The sequence below is a fragment of the Haliaeetus albicilla genome, chromosome 12 (assembly GCF_947461875.1).
Source record: "Haliaeetus albicilla chromosome 12, bHalAlb1.1, whole genome shotgun sequence".
In the NCBI taxonomy this organism is placed as follows: domain Eukaryota; kingdom Metazoa; phylum Chordata; class Aves; order Accipitriformes; family Accipitridae; genus Haliaeetus; species Haliaeetus albicilla.
Genome location: NC_091494.1, coordinates 33,466,624 through 33,485,536, shown reverse-complemented (window position 1 = coordinate 33,485,536; position 18,913 = coordinate 33,466,624). Strand labels below are relative to the sequence as shown.

Here is an 18,913-nt window from a genome sequence, read left to right as displayed (position 1 = left end):
GAGAGGAACAGAAAAAAAACACAAATACAGCAAGATACAGTAACTTAAAAGCTTTGCTTTTTTTCTTATCTATTCATTCATTATTGAGAACACAGACACACACCTTTATTTTTAAATGCTATTTTTAACTTTACTAGCATGCATAGCAGCAGGAGTTTGGTTAACTTACTGACTTAGCATAAAAGGTGAGTCGCTGTGTATTTGCTTTTATTTCAGAATTACTTGGTAGAAATAAATGTTGTTAGTACCTCCTTGCTTCTCCCAGCAGCTTTGTGATTTCAAGATAAACAGGAACTTACAAGCACACAACAGCTTTTAGTGGTTAACACAGTTCCATTATTTGGAATGTGAATCTATTTACACAGACAATGCCTACATTTGTGAAGGTAATCAGAAGAAATAAGTATGAAAAGCCTCTTAAATACTCCTGTTTACTTGGAAATAGTATCACCAGGTATGTGTTTTACAGGAATTATCTCATATTTAAATGAAAAGGGTAAAATACAAGGGATTATCTTTACATACATGTATCACTGAGAATTTGTGCTATTTTGAGAGAACCTATAATTATGCTGTGATAATTCTTTTAAACCTTACTTCTCTATTAACTCACACACTGAAATGTGTCATGAAAATATGGTCACATACTGTTGTTGTAAATGATAAAAGATAGTGAAATATATTTCAGGACATGATGGCTTTTTTTTCTTCAGTTCTTTATTTTCAAGTTATGTACATGTTGGACAAAAACCAAACAAAAGATTTTGTTTCGGTTATTCAGCAGATGCAAATAAAAGTTTCTATAAGCCTTCAGTCATCTATTAGTTTTTAAGCTAACTTGTTACCGTGAATCTTCCAAGCTGATTGTCCCTCTCGTTGTTTAGAGAAAATTATCCGTACATATTGCTAGCTAACTTGGTCTGTCTTTTTAGTCATTTATTTAAAAATGCAGCGTATGTAAGCGTTAAGTGTGTGGAGGTGCTAAGAAGCTGGTAGAATGTGTGCCGTGTACAGTGTTGTCGTTACGGTACACTGTGACAACACGGATTCCAAATTTACTTTGCATTTTCTTTTTCCTTATGCCACTGATTCAATATTTCCCTTTCAACAGGTAAGTCGAATTTCAAACGTTTTCTGTTCTTCAGAGGAAAATTCTAGTTTTGTCTCTGAATCTGGCCTTTCAGAAGGTAAACAGGTACTTTTGCAATTCATACTGGGAATTGTTTCTTGGAAAAACAGTGTGTTCTTTATTGTTTGTAACACACTCACTGGAGTTTGCTATTAAATGGATATTCAAAAATGTATTGCGTTACCTGCCTCCTCTCGGCTTCAGTAACTTGCAGATACCGGTTTTTACCTCGGTATCCCTAAACGTTCTTTCAGCAGATGCGATCATAGTTAATTGGACGTTGTAACATTTAAAAAAAGGCTTTTCACCGGTTTCCTCAGAACCGGTACTCGACCTTTGCAAACGAGCCTTGCTGACTGACACAAGCCTTGTCCCAGGCGCAGAGAAGGAACGCTACGCCAGGCCGCGAAGCCGGCGGGGCAAGTTCACCGGGAGGCCGCCGGCCCGTGCCGACGAAGCCCGTGAGCTCTCCGCCGTCAGCCCGAGTCCCGCCTGCTGCCCGGGGAAGCGGCCGCCGGCGGGAGGAGGCAGCGAGCCCGGGGAAGGCGCGGCAGGAGGAGCGGGGAGGGGGGGGGGGCGGGGCTGCCGTGACGCCAGCCGCGCGCCGTGACCGCGCGCCGTGACCGCGCGCCGGTGACGTGCCCCGTGTTTATCTTCGTCCCTGCCGGTGTGGCGGGGCGCTGGCGCGGCGGGTGAGCGAGCTCAGCGCCTTCCCGGGGGGGCGGCGGGGCGCTGCCGGGGCGGGACGAGAGGAGAGGGGAGGGGGTGTTCCACTCAGGGGCGGCGTGAGGGGGCGCCGTCCCGGGGCCCGTCGCCGTGGCCTGACTGGAAACGGCCGCGTTGCCAGCCGCCGCCTCCTCAAGAGACGGGGGGAGCGGAGCCGTCGTCCGGCGGGCTCTCAGCTCCTGGGCCGGCCGAGCGGCGGGTGCCGCCTCTGCTGTGAGCCGCTTTCCTTTGTAGCGGTTTAGGTTCTTGACTCCGTAGGCGTAAAAGGCTTACGGTGTTTGGCAGTCAGCGTCTGCCGGGATGGTTCAGAACACCGAGGTATCTAATCTGTTGCTCTGAGTCTCACTAAATAGTCTTTCCTTTATTTCTAGGCTTACAATGTCACTGCCAGCAAAGAGATGTGGAAGGCCCCCAGTGTTGTCTTTTCTGGAAAAGAAGAAGAGGAAGCAAAGTCTTGATAGAAGAAGGGGGAAAACAAGGATTTATGTGGGAAATCATATTGACCGATGGTTGACACTTAAGGAGAAGCTGGATTTCAGAAATGACGCAGAAGTTGCAGGGTTTTTACTGGACTTGTGAGTAGACATCACAGTACTCCTCTGTTTACTAATACCAAGTAAATAATTCTTGGCGTTAATACCAGCTGTGTATTTTCTTTCTAGGTATGACAGCTACGACCCATTGTCAAAAGCTCCAGTCTGTTCCCTCCCTGAGGGTGTGAGAAGAATTACTGTGAAAGAAGAGAGAGCATTGTCAGGCAGCACTTGTTTAATAGCAGCTGATGGAACGTTAGTAGCATATTCTCTTTATACGTGAAGGGCGGGTGTTTGTTTTTTTTTTTTAATAATAATACTTGAAAGACTGTAGCTGACATTTAAAAAAAAGTGGGGCAGAAGTTATATAAAAAAGAGGAAAGTACACAGCTAATTTTGTTAAAATGGAAGATTTTTGGATATCCTTTGTGCAACAGCTTATGTATTTGTTTTGTTGTTTGTATTGTTGAGCACATAATACTAGTCTAGATGAAATAGAAGCAAAACTTTTTTGCAGAAGACATGTTTCCATTAACAATGTGGGTTGTTTTTGCAGGTATGACAATGATGACCAGTTGTCTAAAGATTCCGTTTGTTCTGACCTTGGAGATGTGAGAATTGTAACTGTGAAAGAAGAGAGAGAGATGCCGTGTGACTGCTTGTCAACAGAGACAGATGACACGTTAGTGATACTATGGGTTTTTGCATGTTTTGCATTTGAGAATATTTTGCATTGATTTTATTATCACGTTTAATTTTGTTAGTAGAAACTCATGTCATTCATGCTCTGAGACGTTATCTAAAACCAGCTCGGTCCATAATGGTTGGTCCAGTCCCGAGGCAAGAATCTGAGAGAGATGTTGGAAAACTTGTAAGACTCTTAGAGTATACACAGCCAAACCTGCTTGTTCAGTGACTGCCTTCCTTAATTGTATAGAAGATTCCTGAGTGGGACAAGAAAATAACTAGCACTTTACATGTATTCTAGTCACTTTAATAAGCAGTTAGATTTTTACAGTAGTACAGTCTCCAGGCAAGTGCAATTGTATGTGCTTTAACCTTTCTCGAAAGAAAAATGTTTCATTGTTGACTGAGTGATATTACATACAAAGTGATATGTTAACCTATCTAAAAATAGTGCCGTGCTCAGCGAGGCAACTGCACCATCAGTCGACTGCTGATTTCTTTTACTGCAGTGTCATCAGTAACAGGCATTCACAGTTGAGATCAGAGGAGCCTCAAATAGGTATGCTTGTCCATTACTCTTTATTTAGGTTTCAGTTATCCACAACAGTGTTACTGAATAATTGTAATTTCATCCATGACTTAGTTATCTGACCTTTAAAAAAAATCTATCTTTTCATGTGTGCAGGGGGACACTGAGAACCTAGGACATTACATTGGCATTGCATGGTGTGTCCAAACCCCTCGCTAATACGGTGAAGTATGTAATGCATGTAGCATGTTTGTCTGATTCTCCTTTTCCACTGTGGTTTTGCTTGTGACTTTCTTAATTCTTCTTACTTTTGATTTTAGTAGGTGAACAAGTTGGGGTTCTGAAAGCAATTCTATGGCACAGAAGAAGTCTTGGAAGCTAGGTCAGGAGAAAATAAATACCAGTGCTGATGAAGCTGACAAATTCAAGTACATTCTTCAAAATAGCATTTTTCTCTGGCAATATAATTTTAGTTTGGAGTGCAGCAATAATTGAATTCCTGGGACTGATTTGATACAGGTGAGACAGAGGGTTTGTTCTTAATTGATTGCTTATTTCAGCCTTCTGACATGTGAGAAATATTGTGAAAAGTTGTTTGGTATGAGAAAAACCTTCTATTACCCTAAAAGGTAAGGTAAATGATGCTTTGTTACAGTCTTATGATACCTATGCTAAATCATACCAAATATGTAAAATGCTGGACAAATGATCGGGCATGTATGCAGTGGTAATTGTATAAAGCTAAGAAATTACAGCTGTCTAAGAATAAAGAGATTTAAAAATAAAGAGTTTTATGGGACAGACGTCCTAGGGCATATTTATCTACCAGAAGTAGTTGTATAGCCTCTCTATGAGGAAAATAATTGTCTTGTGTTTCAGTGACGGAAGACCACATCACTGGTAATGCTTTTGGGTTGGTTTTTCATTCACAGTGTAGCAGTGAGGTAGATTGATGGTGTTATTGAGGGATTCTCATTAGCTGTGGGATACCCATACAGCGGTCAAGTGATTTGTCCAAAGTCATGTTGGTAGCTGAACTTGTGTCTTAAAAGTGAGACTAAACTCAATTACTAGCTTGGTGTTTTTAGATGGGTGGGCACCATTCTAAATTGTTGTAGAAAATAGTGGTTTCCCTTCAGAAAGGAACAGTGGTTATGTTAATGTATACTTTTTTTTTCTTGTTTTTAAAGGTGTGGTACTGCATTTCCTATTGAAGGGTGGAGATGAAGGCAGGTATTTCCTGCTTTCCAGGCATTTGGGTGTCATGTTTTCCTGTTGCTGTTATTGTTTTGGGCCTTATGGAGTACGTCTTTTCATTCTGTGCTGCTATATAAGGGCCAGGAAAAGAACAAAGTCTTGCTGAATGTGCTTTATTAACAAATTCTGAATTTACAGTCATGGAGCAGCTGTTGTATTCTAGGCCTTTTACTACCTAGTCTAGTTGTACGTTGGCTAAACAGTAACTGTTAAGGAACTGGAAATATCAAAGATAATGGAGCAACAACACCTAAACTCACCTGCTTCATCAGTGGCTTTAATATTTGGTTTCTGTCTTGTTTTTGGAGTCTTGCCTGATGGTGATAGCTTTCAGAGATTGCTACTATTGTAGAGAATTAAGTTGATGGGAAACAGCGAGGGAGTCAAGTAGCAGGGATTTCAAGATTCTTGCCAGGTGAAATGGTATGTTTTTTTGAGTTCTGGCTATTGTGAAGAGTTGGAATGTTGAATTAACACAGGAAGAAAAGAATGTACGGAAATCTGATTTAAAGTATTATTAGCAGGGCATAGCCAAAGGGAAGTGTTACTGAACCATGTCCAGTTAGGATTCTAAATACATTCGGTTCCTCTCTAATGCTTCTTCTGTTATTGACTTCCAACTTTAACATTAGAATACTAACCAAGCTAGATTAAAATTATTTTTCTGGTTTACATGTAACAAGTACAAAACTGTTGAAGCAGATAATAAACAATGTATTGTTTTTTCTTTAATGTTTGTTATTTATTTGGACATTAAGATTGAAGAATGATGAGTCAAAGTAGTTGCATAGGGCTTTTTGAGGAAGCTTTGGGGAGTTCGGGATTCTTTTACTTCTGCAGTATTTGAGTGATAGAGATTCAAAAACTCCTTTACCTGTACCTTTGTTAATGAGACAGATTCTCATGATAAAACTGGCTTTCCTGGGATTTGATTATGGAATGTATCTGTTTGTGTCTTGAATTCACTAAGAAATGAAACAGAATACAAATACAAAATAAATACTCAAAAGTGTCACAGCAGTTTGGTGAGGAAGACTGAAACCTGTAGGATGAGTTGGTGTCAGTCAGTAGTAAATGATTAGTTGGGAAGCCCCGACTTTGAAGGTAGGCTTCAGCTTCAGTTCCTGTCTCTCCTAAAATGGTAGCAGCAACTCCTTTTATAACAATTTTTGCTATATAGCTTTTCTTACAATCGTGGGATCTTGCAAGAGTCTGTATTGCAGAACTTCTCTTAAGCAATCTGTTGTCTGAAAAGTTGTGGGATTACTGCCCAGACAAGGCAGTTGTAAGGTGTAATTCCCTAACTTGGAGAGAAAATAAACAATCTTGAGGAAAAGTCCAGCAAGCTGTTAATGGTGAAGACTTACCATGACACCAGTGTGAACAGCTGAGGAGTTTCTTAGCAAGAAGGAAAGTAAAACTTAAATTACATTTAAAAGAAAAAAAGTGATAACCTGCTTAGTAGGACAGCTTCCTGTGCTCTACCAACTAATTGATTTTTGATGCTTTGTTTTGACTAGTCTGCATTCAGACTCTCTAAGTCTGGCCAACGTATAAAATAATAATTCTTAATTGAACTAAAAGATTCTGCATGTACTGGTTTTGGTCTTTAGTGTTCACAGTTTGTTTTTAATTAAAAAAAACACCAAAAAAAAAATTTCCCCGAAACAAAAAAACACCTCACCACCCCCAACAAACCACAGTCTGTGGTTATTTCACTAATGTAACTTGAAAGTGAATGTGTAACACTGCTTGTCCTTACAGAAAATGAAGATTGAGTGGTTAGTCTTAAGACAATTAAATAATTTACTTTATTGTAATGCTAAATGTTGATCTGTATTTCACTATAGTGAAACCTATGTGTATACATCATAAAAATGTAAGATGTCGGTCTGATTATACGTATTGCGCATACAAAAGCACAAATGGAATTTTTGTAATATTTTCCATTATTTCAAAGTTAGAAGATTATATTAGGGGAATGTACTTAGCTAGACATACTTTGTGAAAACAATGCAAACATATTTCATATTTAGATATTTGAATGTCATATTGTAACTGTTATCATTGTGTTACTTTTCAGGGTGACCAGCAAGAAGAAAATCAAGCTCTTGCATAACAATGCTGGGGCAGTTTTTGGTCCATTTTGATTTTGCTGTGAGGGTATTGTGAACTATAAAGAATTACTGTAAGTTGTAGTATGAAATTCCATGTTACTTGTTGAACAGCACATTAAACTTAATTACCTAAAATTTTATTGTGTTATGTTAACATTAATAAAGTGTGTGGAGTGGATTATTTCACTGTGAGAGTCTGTATGTAGTTCTGTGAAGGGTGACAAGAAACAACAAGCCAAAATGCTAATAGGTATTGCTCAAGCTTATTCAGAATTTGTTAACTTCCTGTAGGTTGTGTTAATGAAAAAGCTCCTCATGTTTTATTAAAGGTTAAAATAGAAACAATGTTCTAGTACCAGTTGCAGCATCAAGCATGCTTCCATGCTGAATGTGTTTCTTGGCATGCTTTTTCTTAGGGAACAAATTTAACATATCCCACATATTGGAAGGTATTCTTGCAGTTTACTGATGCACTTGAAAATGATGGGTAACAATACAGGACTATATAGTATGTTATGTTAGTGCCTTCTAAAAAATGAGTAATCAAGACAAATACTGTGTTGTTAATCTAAATATGTTTCCTTATTGGATAATTTGATCTCTTGCTTTGGCTTTTGATACTACAAAAGCTCTTACATGATGCCTCTTAATTATTTTCTTCTCTAACAAAGATGAAATGTGTGGAGTACTTTCAGTAACTGAAGTTCAACAGAATAGTGTTGGCAGTTCTGAAGTTGTTTTGTAGTTACTAAGTATGACTAATCCTGGAAAGTTTTTAACTGAGAAACGGTGAAATTAGTATGATTGTATTCAATATATGTTTGTCAGAAGGACAGAAACTCCCAGTCTTCTGATTATTTTTTTTTTCTTGAACCACACACTTTCATAAGCATTTAGGTCTTGATCTTGCAGTATTCGAGCCAGCTGGGTTTTCCCATCAACTTACATCAGAACAGCCTCTGTCTGTGGAGAAATTCCCCTAATTAGGTCATAACACTCAAATTCAGTTTTTTTTAATGAGCTACTTCATCTGCTACAAGAAATTGCTGCTCTTAAATATTCTCTTGTTGCTTTTGAAGTGTAAAAATTCAATGTTGCCTTATTAACAATATATCTTTTGCCAAATGTTGCACAGATAGCTTCAACAAATCATCTTCTCCAATTTAAAAAAAAAAAGCTTTCTCAAAATGAAAATGCCACTTCCCATGTCTTTCTGTTCTCTCTGCTCTGTACCTTTCAAATTTTTCTTTGACTACCAAGCAGTCATTCATGTAAGTGACTCAGTTTGGCTCACAGAAAAAGTATGACTAGTGAACTAGTTCTGAGAGCGCTGAAAGACTCCTCACTGAGATTTTTTTTATTGTCAATGTCCTCGCAGTGAAAAGGGAAGAGGACTTGGCCTTCAGTATAATCAGTTATGCTTTCCTCCAAAGTCTACAAGATCAGCAGAAGAATCTGTGACTGCAGTAGCTTATTTCAGTAAGGAGCTCTGCCCTTCCGTGGCATTTGAGCACCTTCTTGTCAGCCAGTTCAGCCTAGTTGTGCCTTTATAAATGCACATCGAAAATATTTATATTATTTAACAACTTATTATTGTAGAAGTAAACTAATACTGCAAATGCATGATGTGTTGAGGTGCACTCACTACATAAAATTACTGGTAGAATTATTCTGGTGCATAGTACTTGAATATAGTATGAGTCAGCCCATACTAATGTGTTGCCCCCAAAACCTCCCATTAGACTAGCATTTCATGCAGAAGAAGAGTCAAGAGAAAAGTAGACTTTTAGAAATTTCCTTTTGTCATGTCATAATATGCATGGATGATATATTTTGCATTGTTATATCAACATACGCTTTTGAATATCTGACTTCTGTAGAGCAGAATATTTGCATTAGTATTTTCCAGTAAATTTTGCAGAATAGTGAATGATGATGATTCTGAAACGTTCTTACTTCTGCCAAGAATATCACAAGAGCAATGGTTATGCTTTTGTCAAAACAGCTGAGTAAGTTTTTGTGCACCTATGGGTCTATGGGAATTGATGAACTTGAATATGTTCAAATGTCAGAACTAAATCTATAAAAATTTTTTACACTGTTGTTCCAATAGTATGTTAAGAATATACACATAGAAGAATTACTCTAAGCAAAATAGTTGGGTTCTTGGCAATACCGAGTATATGTTTCTGACCTAAGTAATGTAAAAAAGAAAATTTTCTATATGGGTTTGTAATGAAAGGCAAACAGTGGCTGTAAAAACACAGAATTGTTTTGTTTTGTTTTGTTTTGTGTTCGTAATGTGGCTTTACTGTCCCAGTTGGTTTCCTTAGAATTGTGGATCTATCAAATCTTTTGGAGTGTGAGTATTTAAGTATGTAAACTGGGAAACTTCCATCCAAATAAAGACAAGTTCTGTGTTGGAACTTGAATTTCAAGCCATTAGCTAAAGAACTTAAGTTACAATGCACCGGTTTTCATACTATTAACTTCGTATTCCATTATTTTGCCTTTACAAGAAGTAATCTTCTAAAATGACCATAATTATGATTGTGCTTTTAGCTCAATGAACTTAGTATTACATGAAAACTTCATGTTTTATGTGGGAAAGGTGGTCCATTCTATATTGTGATTTGTAGTAAAAAAACCCTACAAAACATGAGCAAAAAAAATACTTAAAACAGCTCTTGCAGCTTTCTTTGTGAAGTAGTTTTGTAGATAGTCACAGACACCATTTGGAGCGGGGGGTAGAACTGAGGTGAGACAGACTGGAGTAGGTTACTCTAGAAAATAATAGTGTTTCAATGCCCTATTTTCTTACCATTTGGAATGGCTGTTTAATTCTTCAGCTCTTCTTTGAATGCCTGTCTATGAGGCTTGATCGTACAGTCAGAAGTTCAGGAGGAAGCAGAATGCTGCACCTAGACACGTGATTTAAGAATGTTAACAGGGATGCGGGAATCTGGTTTTATTCTGAATTCTTCAGGCTTAGTAGATCATGTTGTTCAAGTTGCTTCTCTTTCCTCTTTTTCATCTTGTGGTAAAATAGGGAGTGAATTTCAAATTTAACTTTTATAAGGCATGATCATTTGTCTGTAAGAAAGATCTAATAGTATGAAATACTATCATAAGTGTGATGATACTTGTCATTACTTTTTCAAGAAATTTTCATGTCCTGTGACTGTTGTTAGTGACATGTCTTTTGGGTTTCTGAATCAAGGCACCCTGAACAGGTTTCAACAAGGTGTCACGTTAAGCACATTCTCATGAGTCACTGCTGAAAAAAATGATCAGTGGATGGCAGAAGGGAAAACACATCAAAGGAGGAATTCCGAAGGTAGGAGTAGTGGAGTTTCAGTTTGAGATGCGTAAATGAAATGTGGGTTAGAGAGGAATGGTGAACCTGAATGTTTTTTGTGGTTTGAGTGGTTACCTGTCTCAGGACAAGCCTGCTTCCCCTCTTTTCTCATGTGTCAGCAGAAGCAATTAATATTTCATACCTTTATAATTCCAGAGAGATTCCTCACCGCTACAGGAGTCAAAGCTCTGGGTAGTGAGGATTGTGTTTTCATGAAGGTGAGGATTCAAGAGATAAATTGGACACTTCCGAGATTAGATAGAGCTGCTAAGTGTGAGAAAACGTACATCTTTGCTACCTCACTTAGGTCATAAAGCAATACTTTCTTCTGTACTTCTTGTGTATAAACGTAAAATTGATGCGTATTTAAGATATCAGTATCAGTCTACCACTCTGTGATATTTGTAATCTTGCTTTACATGCAGTATTCCGCATAGTTTTATCTATAGACTTGCTAGGGTATCTAGAAAGAAAGAGGGCAAGTGTGTTTGTGTATACAAACACACTCCCACTCTCCATTTCCTTTACAAGATTGTAAACTAATGTGGGTTGGAAGGGACCTCTGAAGGTCATCTAATCCAACCTTCTGCTCAAAGCAGGGCTGACTTCAGTTTTGGATCCCGTTACTTGGGGCCTTGGCTAGCTGAGTTTTGAAAATCTCCCAAGTATTTTATAGAATTTTGAAATGTTGTTTAATGGAAAATAGGATCCAGATTGTAAGATTCATCTTGCATTACTGTTTTCTATTTTTCTTTTTTTTACTGTTATTGTAGTAGTCAAAGTCCTGATTCATGTTTTTTAAGGTATGTGACCTGACAGTATGGGAATGCTTAAAATATACTTATGTGGACACCTAAATTGTACAACTACAGAGAATTACTGATTTTAATTGCTTTGTCTGTGCTAAATAAAAGTGTGTGCATGTGGAGAACGTTTTAAGATGTATTGCAAAGACCTCACTTCCTCTGGCTTAAGAGGGGATATGGTCTGAAGCGAGATGACCACAGATACTGTGTTAAGTATTCTTTCTTGTATGATTACTATTATATATGGTGTTTGTAATCTTGTGTTTATATTAGCAAAAAAACTTTGGTGAATATGCTCTGAATGTGCAGTAAGTAGAGACATTGAAAAATCAGGGTATCTCGTATGGAGATACAATGCCACTTAATTTAGTTATATTGGTTCTCTGGCTTTTATCAGGTTAAGTGAAAACCTGCATATATGTATCCTTTGCCAGAAAAATGTATTTTAGACATTTTAAAGCTAACTAAAAAAGTAATTGTTTTTCAAGATAGGCTACTCTACCTTTTTGAAGTTAGTGTGTTTTCCTGTTCTTTATCTCCACCCTTGGTAGTAAAACAACCTTGGGATATCTGTGAAATCTTCAGATGGAAGGAACCTTGCCAGCTTAAGTGATGGGCTAAATTTAGGGTCTGGAACTAAACCAGAGTGGAGAATCTCTTCTGTAATGTATGATGGCTACAATTTTTCTTAAAATGCCTTTTGACAGACCCAGCTTATCATGTGCGTCATTATCAAGACTTATCTTTGTGTCGTAAATTGCCAACTAATCCATATGTGTTTGAGCAACCAGGATCACCTGCAAGTCAGTTATTCTTGACAGATGTCTGCGCTCCTCAAAGTAATTTGTGTTCTTCTGGGGCAAAGTAGAGGAGGGAAAACCAAAGGAGAGAACAAAGTTTGCATGGTGTTTAAAGCACTGGAAAAGTTTCTGGTGCTTTTAAATCAGTTTTTCTTACTCTTCATTGTTCTTTTCACAAATTCCTTTGCTATCCTATACGCTCCTTCTTGGATGGTTAACCTTGTTGCAGACATTAGAAGACATTCCAGCAGAAGAATCTTATCTGTGTTTGTAAGCTTTGTTTAAACAATCAGTTCAAAACAGTTCTTGAAGTGACCCATTTTTCAAATGAAAATGTTCTGTAACACTGAGACAAGAGGTGCTATCTTCAGTAGCAAAAAATAAAATAAAATCCTACTGTAGTTTAAATAATGCATCATATGATAAACTCAACCTGGCTTTGAGTATAGTACAGTAGTGTTTATCTTGTGATTCAGCTGTTGATCTGGGATGAGTTAAACTGTATCTGTACAGAGCAGCTCTGACACTTCTTGTGCTGTTTTTAATCCCAAGTTAGGTAAAACTACTTGTGGACAATAGAGTGGAACATATTTCATATATCCCAATGACTTGTCGTTCCTTTTCTTTTCCAAAAAGGCAGCTGAAAGTACAGGTTGCAGGAGTTGATTCTCTTAGGTGAAAATGTTTCTTGTCTTTTAACATCCTGATTCAATATGTTAGTATGGTCTCACAACTATGAGCTTGGACAAGATTTGAGCACAAATATCTCAAGAGATTGCACTTTGGTTCTGAACTTTGATATACATTATACAGCTGTGGAGGTAGCAGCAGGTGTGGTTTTATGTACATGTAGAAAACATAATTGTTCTGTAATTCATTTAGCTGTAGTCTACCTATATCTAAAGTAGTCCTAAATCAGCATTTTTTAAAAGTCTGGTCATAAGATAAAGATTTGGCAACTTTATTTAAAGATTGATGAGTTTGGTGCAAATATACATACAGAAATAAGATTTTTTTTTTTTAAGATAGCTTCCAAAAGCCATAGCCAGAAGATCACTCATCAAAGTCTAAAAATGCTCTAGTGAACGCGCATAGTGTTCCTGTAAGCTTTTCATACCAAGACTGTATGCTTATTGCAAGGTTGTCTATTCAGGGTAACGGGAATACAGGGGAGTCTGATGCGTGTGTGTAAGGGGAGGCCAGGGCTCGCGTTTCCGCAGCCCTGCTTATGCAGCTGCTATGCTCCCCTTCCCTTCCCTTCCCTTCCCTTCCCGGGCGTCCATTCTGGTCTCGCCACGACCTCTCCCTCTGATAGCACAGCACTTTGTGGGTCCACGTGGTAAACTGGATACGGGAACTCATCTGGCTACAACAACTCACCCTCAAAATGGTGGTGTCGGTCGTTTGTCTTCATTCCTGTCATTTCCTTAATCTGGTTTGTCACTTAGTCATACGAACATCTGCTGGCACAACGGGAGGTGCTGTACGGATGGGAACTGGTGGCAAGCACAGGAAATGACACGACCATTGCAAGCTTGCTGTTGAACTGTTGGCTAAATATTTATCTGTGACGAGAAATACCTTTTAACCTTGTAGTCATTCATAAAAGTATTGAGGAAAAAGCTGAGCCAAGGTACTCTCACTATTATGTCAAATTATTCCGGGATTTTAGGCAAATAATACCTACTTTCAGTGACAAATTAAAAACCTATTGAGCATTAGAAATAGGATATTAAGGGTTTAACTTATAAGCTTCCAGAAGGCTGTTTTTAAGAACTTTTTTCCTTCATTTGCCCACTTTGCCTCATCCCTTCCTAAAAAAACCAAAAACCCTCAACAAACTGGAATGAGGAGAGAAAAAAAAGTTTGTGAGGATACTTAGTAGATGTTTTAAATTCACTTATTTAAAATTCTGATTACTTTTTTATATCAGATCTTTTTTGTTGTGTAAAATGGCAAAGGTGAGTTCTGAAATGCAATGTGGTGTTGATGCCTTTAATGATGTAGTGAAACCATGAGTTCTCAAAGAGGGTAAGTTTTGTATTTAAAATTCTGTATTGGGAATTGGAGAAAAAAAAATTATTAGATATAAATGTGTTCCTGTCTTGGATGTCTGGTGATTTTTTTTCTCCTCTCCTGCTTATCTCCATTCTAATCTTGTTTTACTCAGTTACAGTTTCTGGCTGATGAATAGTAGCACACTGTATGCATCTGTATCGTGGTACATGTTTTTTTTCACCTCTTGTGTACTAAAACCCTGCCTTAGGAATTACTGTAACTCTTACACTGGAAATAACAGCCTTTCAGTCTTTTCTTAGAAAAGAAAAAAAAGAATGGAGTGAGATTTTCAGCTGTGTTTACATTTTTAGGTTTGTGTAAAGATGGACAGAATCACAGATGTCTGATTTTCAGAAAAAGTTGAAAATCTGTGAATGGAAAATAGTATCTGTAGAAGTAATTAGAGACTGTTACTTTTGTTAATTATAGGAAGCATGTTCTTACCTGTATTTGTTTTATTTTTTTGTTTGATAAAAATAGAGGAGAAATGAAAGAATGAGAATGTATACATCACGTGACATTACAGAAACGTGCTTTGATTGCACAGGAGCTATTAGAATAAGAGACTTAGAATAAAAGCCTCTGAGGTAGTATGTTACTAAATACAATACTTATGGATATTGTCATATTAACACAAACTAAATTCATAATGCTGCCTTCAAGGCTTGTCCAACCTGAGAGTGGGCCAAAGCTCCCCCCTTTGAAATTAAAACAGATGCTTTTATATTGATCAACTTTTCTATTTAAAGCTAGAGGAAGTAAACCACAAAAAAACGCACCCAAAAGTCAGTCAGACAGGAATACCATCACTGACCCCAAACTTGCAAATATAATCATTGCTGGAGAGCTCTGTAACAGTATATGACAAAGTAAATGCACTGAGTTACTTGTCACAGGTCAGTCTTGCATAACTGTGCTTACATCAGTAATCAGTTTGATTCCTGCAAATAGCTTCTTACTAAGTGTTTTCTGGGAAGGGGGGGGGGGGGGGGGGAGCGTTCTTAAGCAAAATAAAGGCAATTTGACTGAAAAGTGCCATTAGGCATGTGATGGGGGAAAATACAAATAGTCACTTGAAACTGATAGTAGAAAGTTAACAATTCAGTTGAACGAGCGGAGCCTGCCAACACAGTAATTAAACCATTGAGCTGCTGGCTTTGTATTAGTTGAACTTTTCAAGTCATCTACCAGCACTGACCAACCACGAGGCAATAAAAGCAGTCTGCAGTGTTGGATTTGTGTAGCAGTTCTATTTACAGTCGTGTTCTAAAATTAATATTCTTATGGGGAGAAGTGTTTTGCAAAAATATTTTGAATTAGAAAAGTTAATGGTGATGTGTGAAAGTTGACTGATTTCAATTTTAAGTTTGTGCCCTTGGGAGAAAGGGAAATACGTATACTTCAGCTGCAGCCTACTTTCAACTCTACTTCTACTTGCAGTTTGTAGTTTTGTTTATATCTTAGGATCCTGTTAGAAGATGGCTAGATTTTTTTTCACCATATTTAGGTTTTATGGTTGCTATATTAGCATTTTGTATTTTCAGTAGTAAACTACAAAGCTTTTGTACTCAGCAAGTTTCAGGCTGCATAAACAGCTTATGATAAGACCAAAAGGTCCCATAGCTGATGCTATGGTATATGCTATGCTATGTAGTTGATGCATGTTAGTTTTTTTTCTCTAGTGCGATAGTCCATCCTCAAAAAATCTTTAAATGTATTTTTATAATATTATTTATTATTGTGTGTATATATATATTACATGTATATAAATGCTTCTGTTCATGTTAGCTTCTATGACTTCCGCTGAAAAATTTTTTTTTCCTCTAATGTTTTTTTTTTCTGAGCAACGGGTTCATTCTTCCTTGACCCGTCTTTGTATCTTACTCAGTTATTTAATAACAAGCGATGAAGAACTGTATGTTGTTAACTGAAGCAACTGTAAAAATTACAAGTGAATTGTTTCACATTCTTATTTTGTTCAGTTTTGTCATGATCCAAACAGGCAGTTCCTGTTGGCAACGGGGCCGCCTCACAAAATGCTGTCTAATAAATGTCCTTCAAGAACATGGGTAAGAAACTTCAAATACTAGTCACGAGGGGGTGTGTTTATTTGCTGATTTGAATATAGTCTGTTGCATCATTCCTGTTCTGAGAATGAAATGTAAATAGAAGAGTATTATCTCAAATTAACCACAGACTAATTCAATTAGCAAAATAAATTGAGGCAGAGTAGGAGATGAGCTTTGAAGAACTTGAGTCCTCAGAGGAGAGATTTATTCCTCTGACTGACATCTGTCAGTAATCACTATCTCTGAGCATCAGTGGCTTTCTGATCATGGACTTGTTGGTTAGCTGTTCTCTAACACACCTCATGTAGTGGTTCTTCTGACTGTTGAGACTCCTTTTCATTTTTCTGCTCCTAATCTTGATACTTCAGTGACTGTGTGTTGGTATTCTGAATATCCACAGAAGGGAACCATTTTCTTCATGTGTTGTTCTGTTTTTCCCTGAGGGACTGACCTTTAGAATGGTTATTATGCATGACCCAGGTGAAAATTTAGAATTGACATCTTTCTGCCTCAACATTATTTTCTATTTGTAGTAGATGTACATTTGTTTTACTTTTTTTTTTTTAATTGTTCCCAGTGTCAAAAGGATTTTGGTATTGCTATTTGGATGACTTTTTTTTTTTTTTTTTTTTTTAAAAAAAAAGGTAATCTCAGACCAGTCTGTGCTGTCCTTTATGTATTGCTACACGTTAAGATGACTCTGAATCTTGAAAAGACTGTCTGTCCTGTCAGAAATGTTTGTTGGTCTCCCCCCATTTTGGAGGCTGCTTGAACACCTCATGGTTTGCACAGGATTCAAACATAATCAGTCCAGCAGAGCATTTGTTTGCATTTTTTTCTAAATTATTTTAAAGTGCTTTTTGTTGTTGTTCAGATCATTTATGTAGTGTTTTACTTTTATTCTCATCATCCAGTTTGGGAGAAAATAATCAGTTAATCCCACCACATCCAGATTTCTGTAGATCTCTCTTCTTTCTCTGGCTGCCCACAGAGAAATTAGTTTAAAAGAAGAAACTGTTCAAGTGCTCCCCTCCCCAAAAGTGTGACTTTCTCCCTTCTATCAAATCTTTAAATGCTTTGATTTCTGGTTTGAAGATTAAGTGTAAACTTCATAAGTTTCATAGAAGAAGCAATTAAATATGACAACCATTCTGAATATTGTGAGATTTATTAGGAAAATCTGTTGGGCCAGACCCAAGGCTTATGTACTTCAGTATCTTGTTTCTGTATTCAGGAAAAAGAGATTTGCCAGCAGCTCCGTTTTAGGTCAGTGCTACGAATGCAATTGCAGGCAAGACCAGTTCTTGCTAGATTTTGTATAAACAGAGAAAAAAGGTGGTCCTTGTTTTGTAGGACTTTTAATAGGGATGGAAAATCTACTATTTTAAGTTGTTCAGGCTTTCACTACACAATTAAAAATAATAATGCTAAATACTTTATATGGATATGAAAATACTGCTGCTGTCATCATATTCCTGATAGGATCTTTCTTGGTGTGCTTTGAATTCAGCCTTTTTTCTATCTTATAGGAGTCTTACAATATCTGTTTATGGAACATGAGGTTGTTCTCACTGTGCTTTTGCCTTGTTATATTATTTTGGTAACATTTGTCTCTACTGAAAAACGTTGCAATTTCTTAAACTTGGCATAATAGTGTTTTCATACCTTATCTCAGTAACTCTTCTCTGAACTTCTAGTTTTGTAGTTATCCTTTTGGACAGAGTAAGAAGTATTTCAGAGAAGACAGACATAAAGAAAAATAGGTGTCTCTTTTGGCTTTCTGTTGGCTGAGAGAATGGCATTTGATTTTAAAAACAAACAAACAAAACCCCAAACCAAAACCAAACTGATTTTGATAAAAGCTTCATTTCTGTCCTCCTGAAATGACAAATCTAAATTAGAATGCTCTGTCATGAAAAGAATATTTTAAAGTAAGTTTTTTCTCATTGATGCTTATTAGTTTACATTTGGTATTGGTTTTAATTTGCCTTTGGTTATCTGTTTCATTTAGCTTATTCACATTTATATAATTCCTGTCTGGTTTTCATGAATGTAAACAATTTGTCATTTACTCATTTGCCTACCCTATCTTATACTCTCTGCTCCCACTCGCTTTTTTCTGCCAACCAAACTACCACTTCTAATACTGTTTTTGTAGAACTTGAATCTGCCATGTATAGTGGTACTACTGCAGTTGCCTCCTCCAGATGCCTGAAACATCTCTTCCAGAAAAGCTGGACCTTGGCAGCTTAATGTGCTGCTTTTTTTTTTTTTTCCCAAGGTTTAGTTCATTTATGATACGATGTCATAAAGGTATGTGATATGGGAGTGCTAGAAGGAGACTGAAAAAGAGTTCAGGCCAAAATTATGGAAAAGTAACAATTCTTGTATCGTGGTGAATAGACTTGGGTGTTCTAGTGGGGCTGTTCCTCTAAAAGAGAAGTGCCAGCCTTTGATAAGTTTTTGTGGAAGGTTACATCATTTTATTCAAATACGTACAGCTGTGTATGCGTAGAAAATATTCAGTACAATCTGAGCTCTCAAAGAATTAAAAAGCCCTGAAGATGCTTTCCACAGTGATGCTGCAGGACTGACCTATTCTGTCAGCAAAAATGCAAAAGCTGTCAATTTGGTCTCAGGTAGGTTTTAACAGGTACTTCTAAGTGTTTACTTAAAACAGAGTTGTTACACATCTCTTGATCAAGCAAAGAGCTAGGATGAACGTACAATGGCAAAAAATGGCAAATTAACTTGAAGAAAAATCTTACAGTACAATTGTGCTTAAGTGGGTCATAACTAATAGTAGTAACTAATGATCAACATTAAATACAGTTAGCGTTGCAG

At 37.3% G+C, this 18,913-nt stretch overlaps 1 long non-coding RNA gene across 1 annotated transcript; it reads left to right on the top strand.

Moving 5' to 3' along the window:
• The first annotated feature begins 8,158 nt into the window (after positions 1 to 8,158).
• LOC138688137 (uncharacterized) lies at positions 8,159 to 11,275 on the top strand. Its single transcript, XR_011327191.1, has 2 exons — positions 8,159 to 10,315; positions 10,493 to 11,275. It is a non-coding gene; the product is annotated as an uncharacterized lncRNA (long non-coding RNA).
• Positions 11,276 to 18,913: the final 7,638 nt, after the last annotated feature.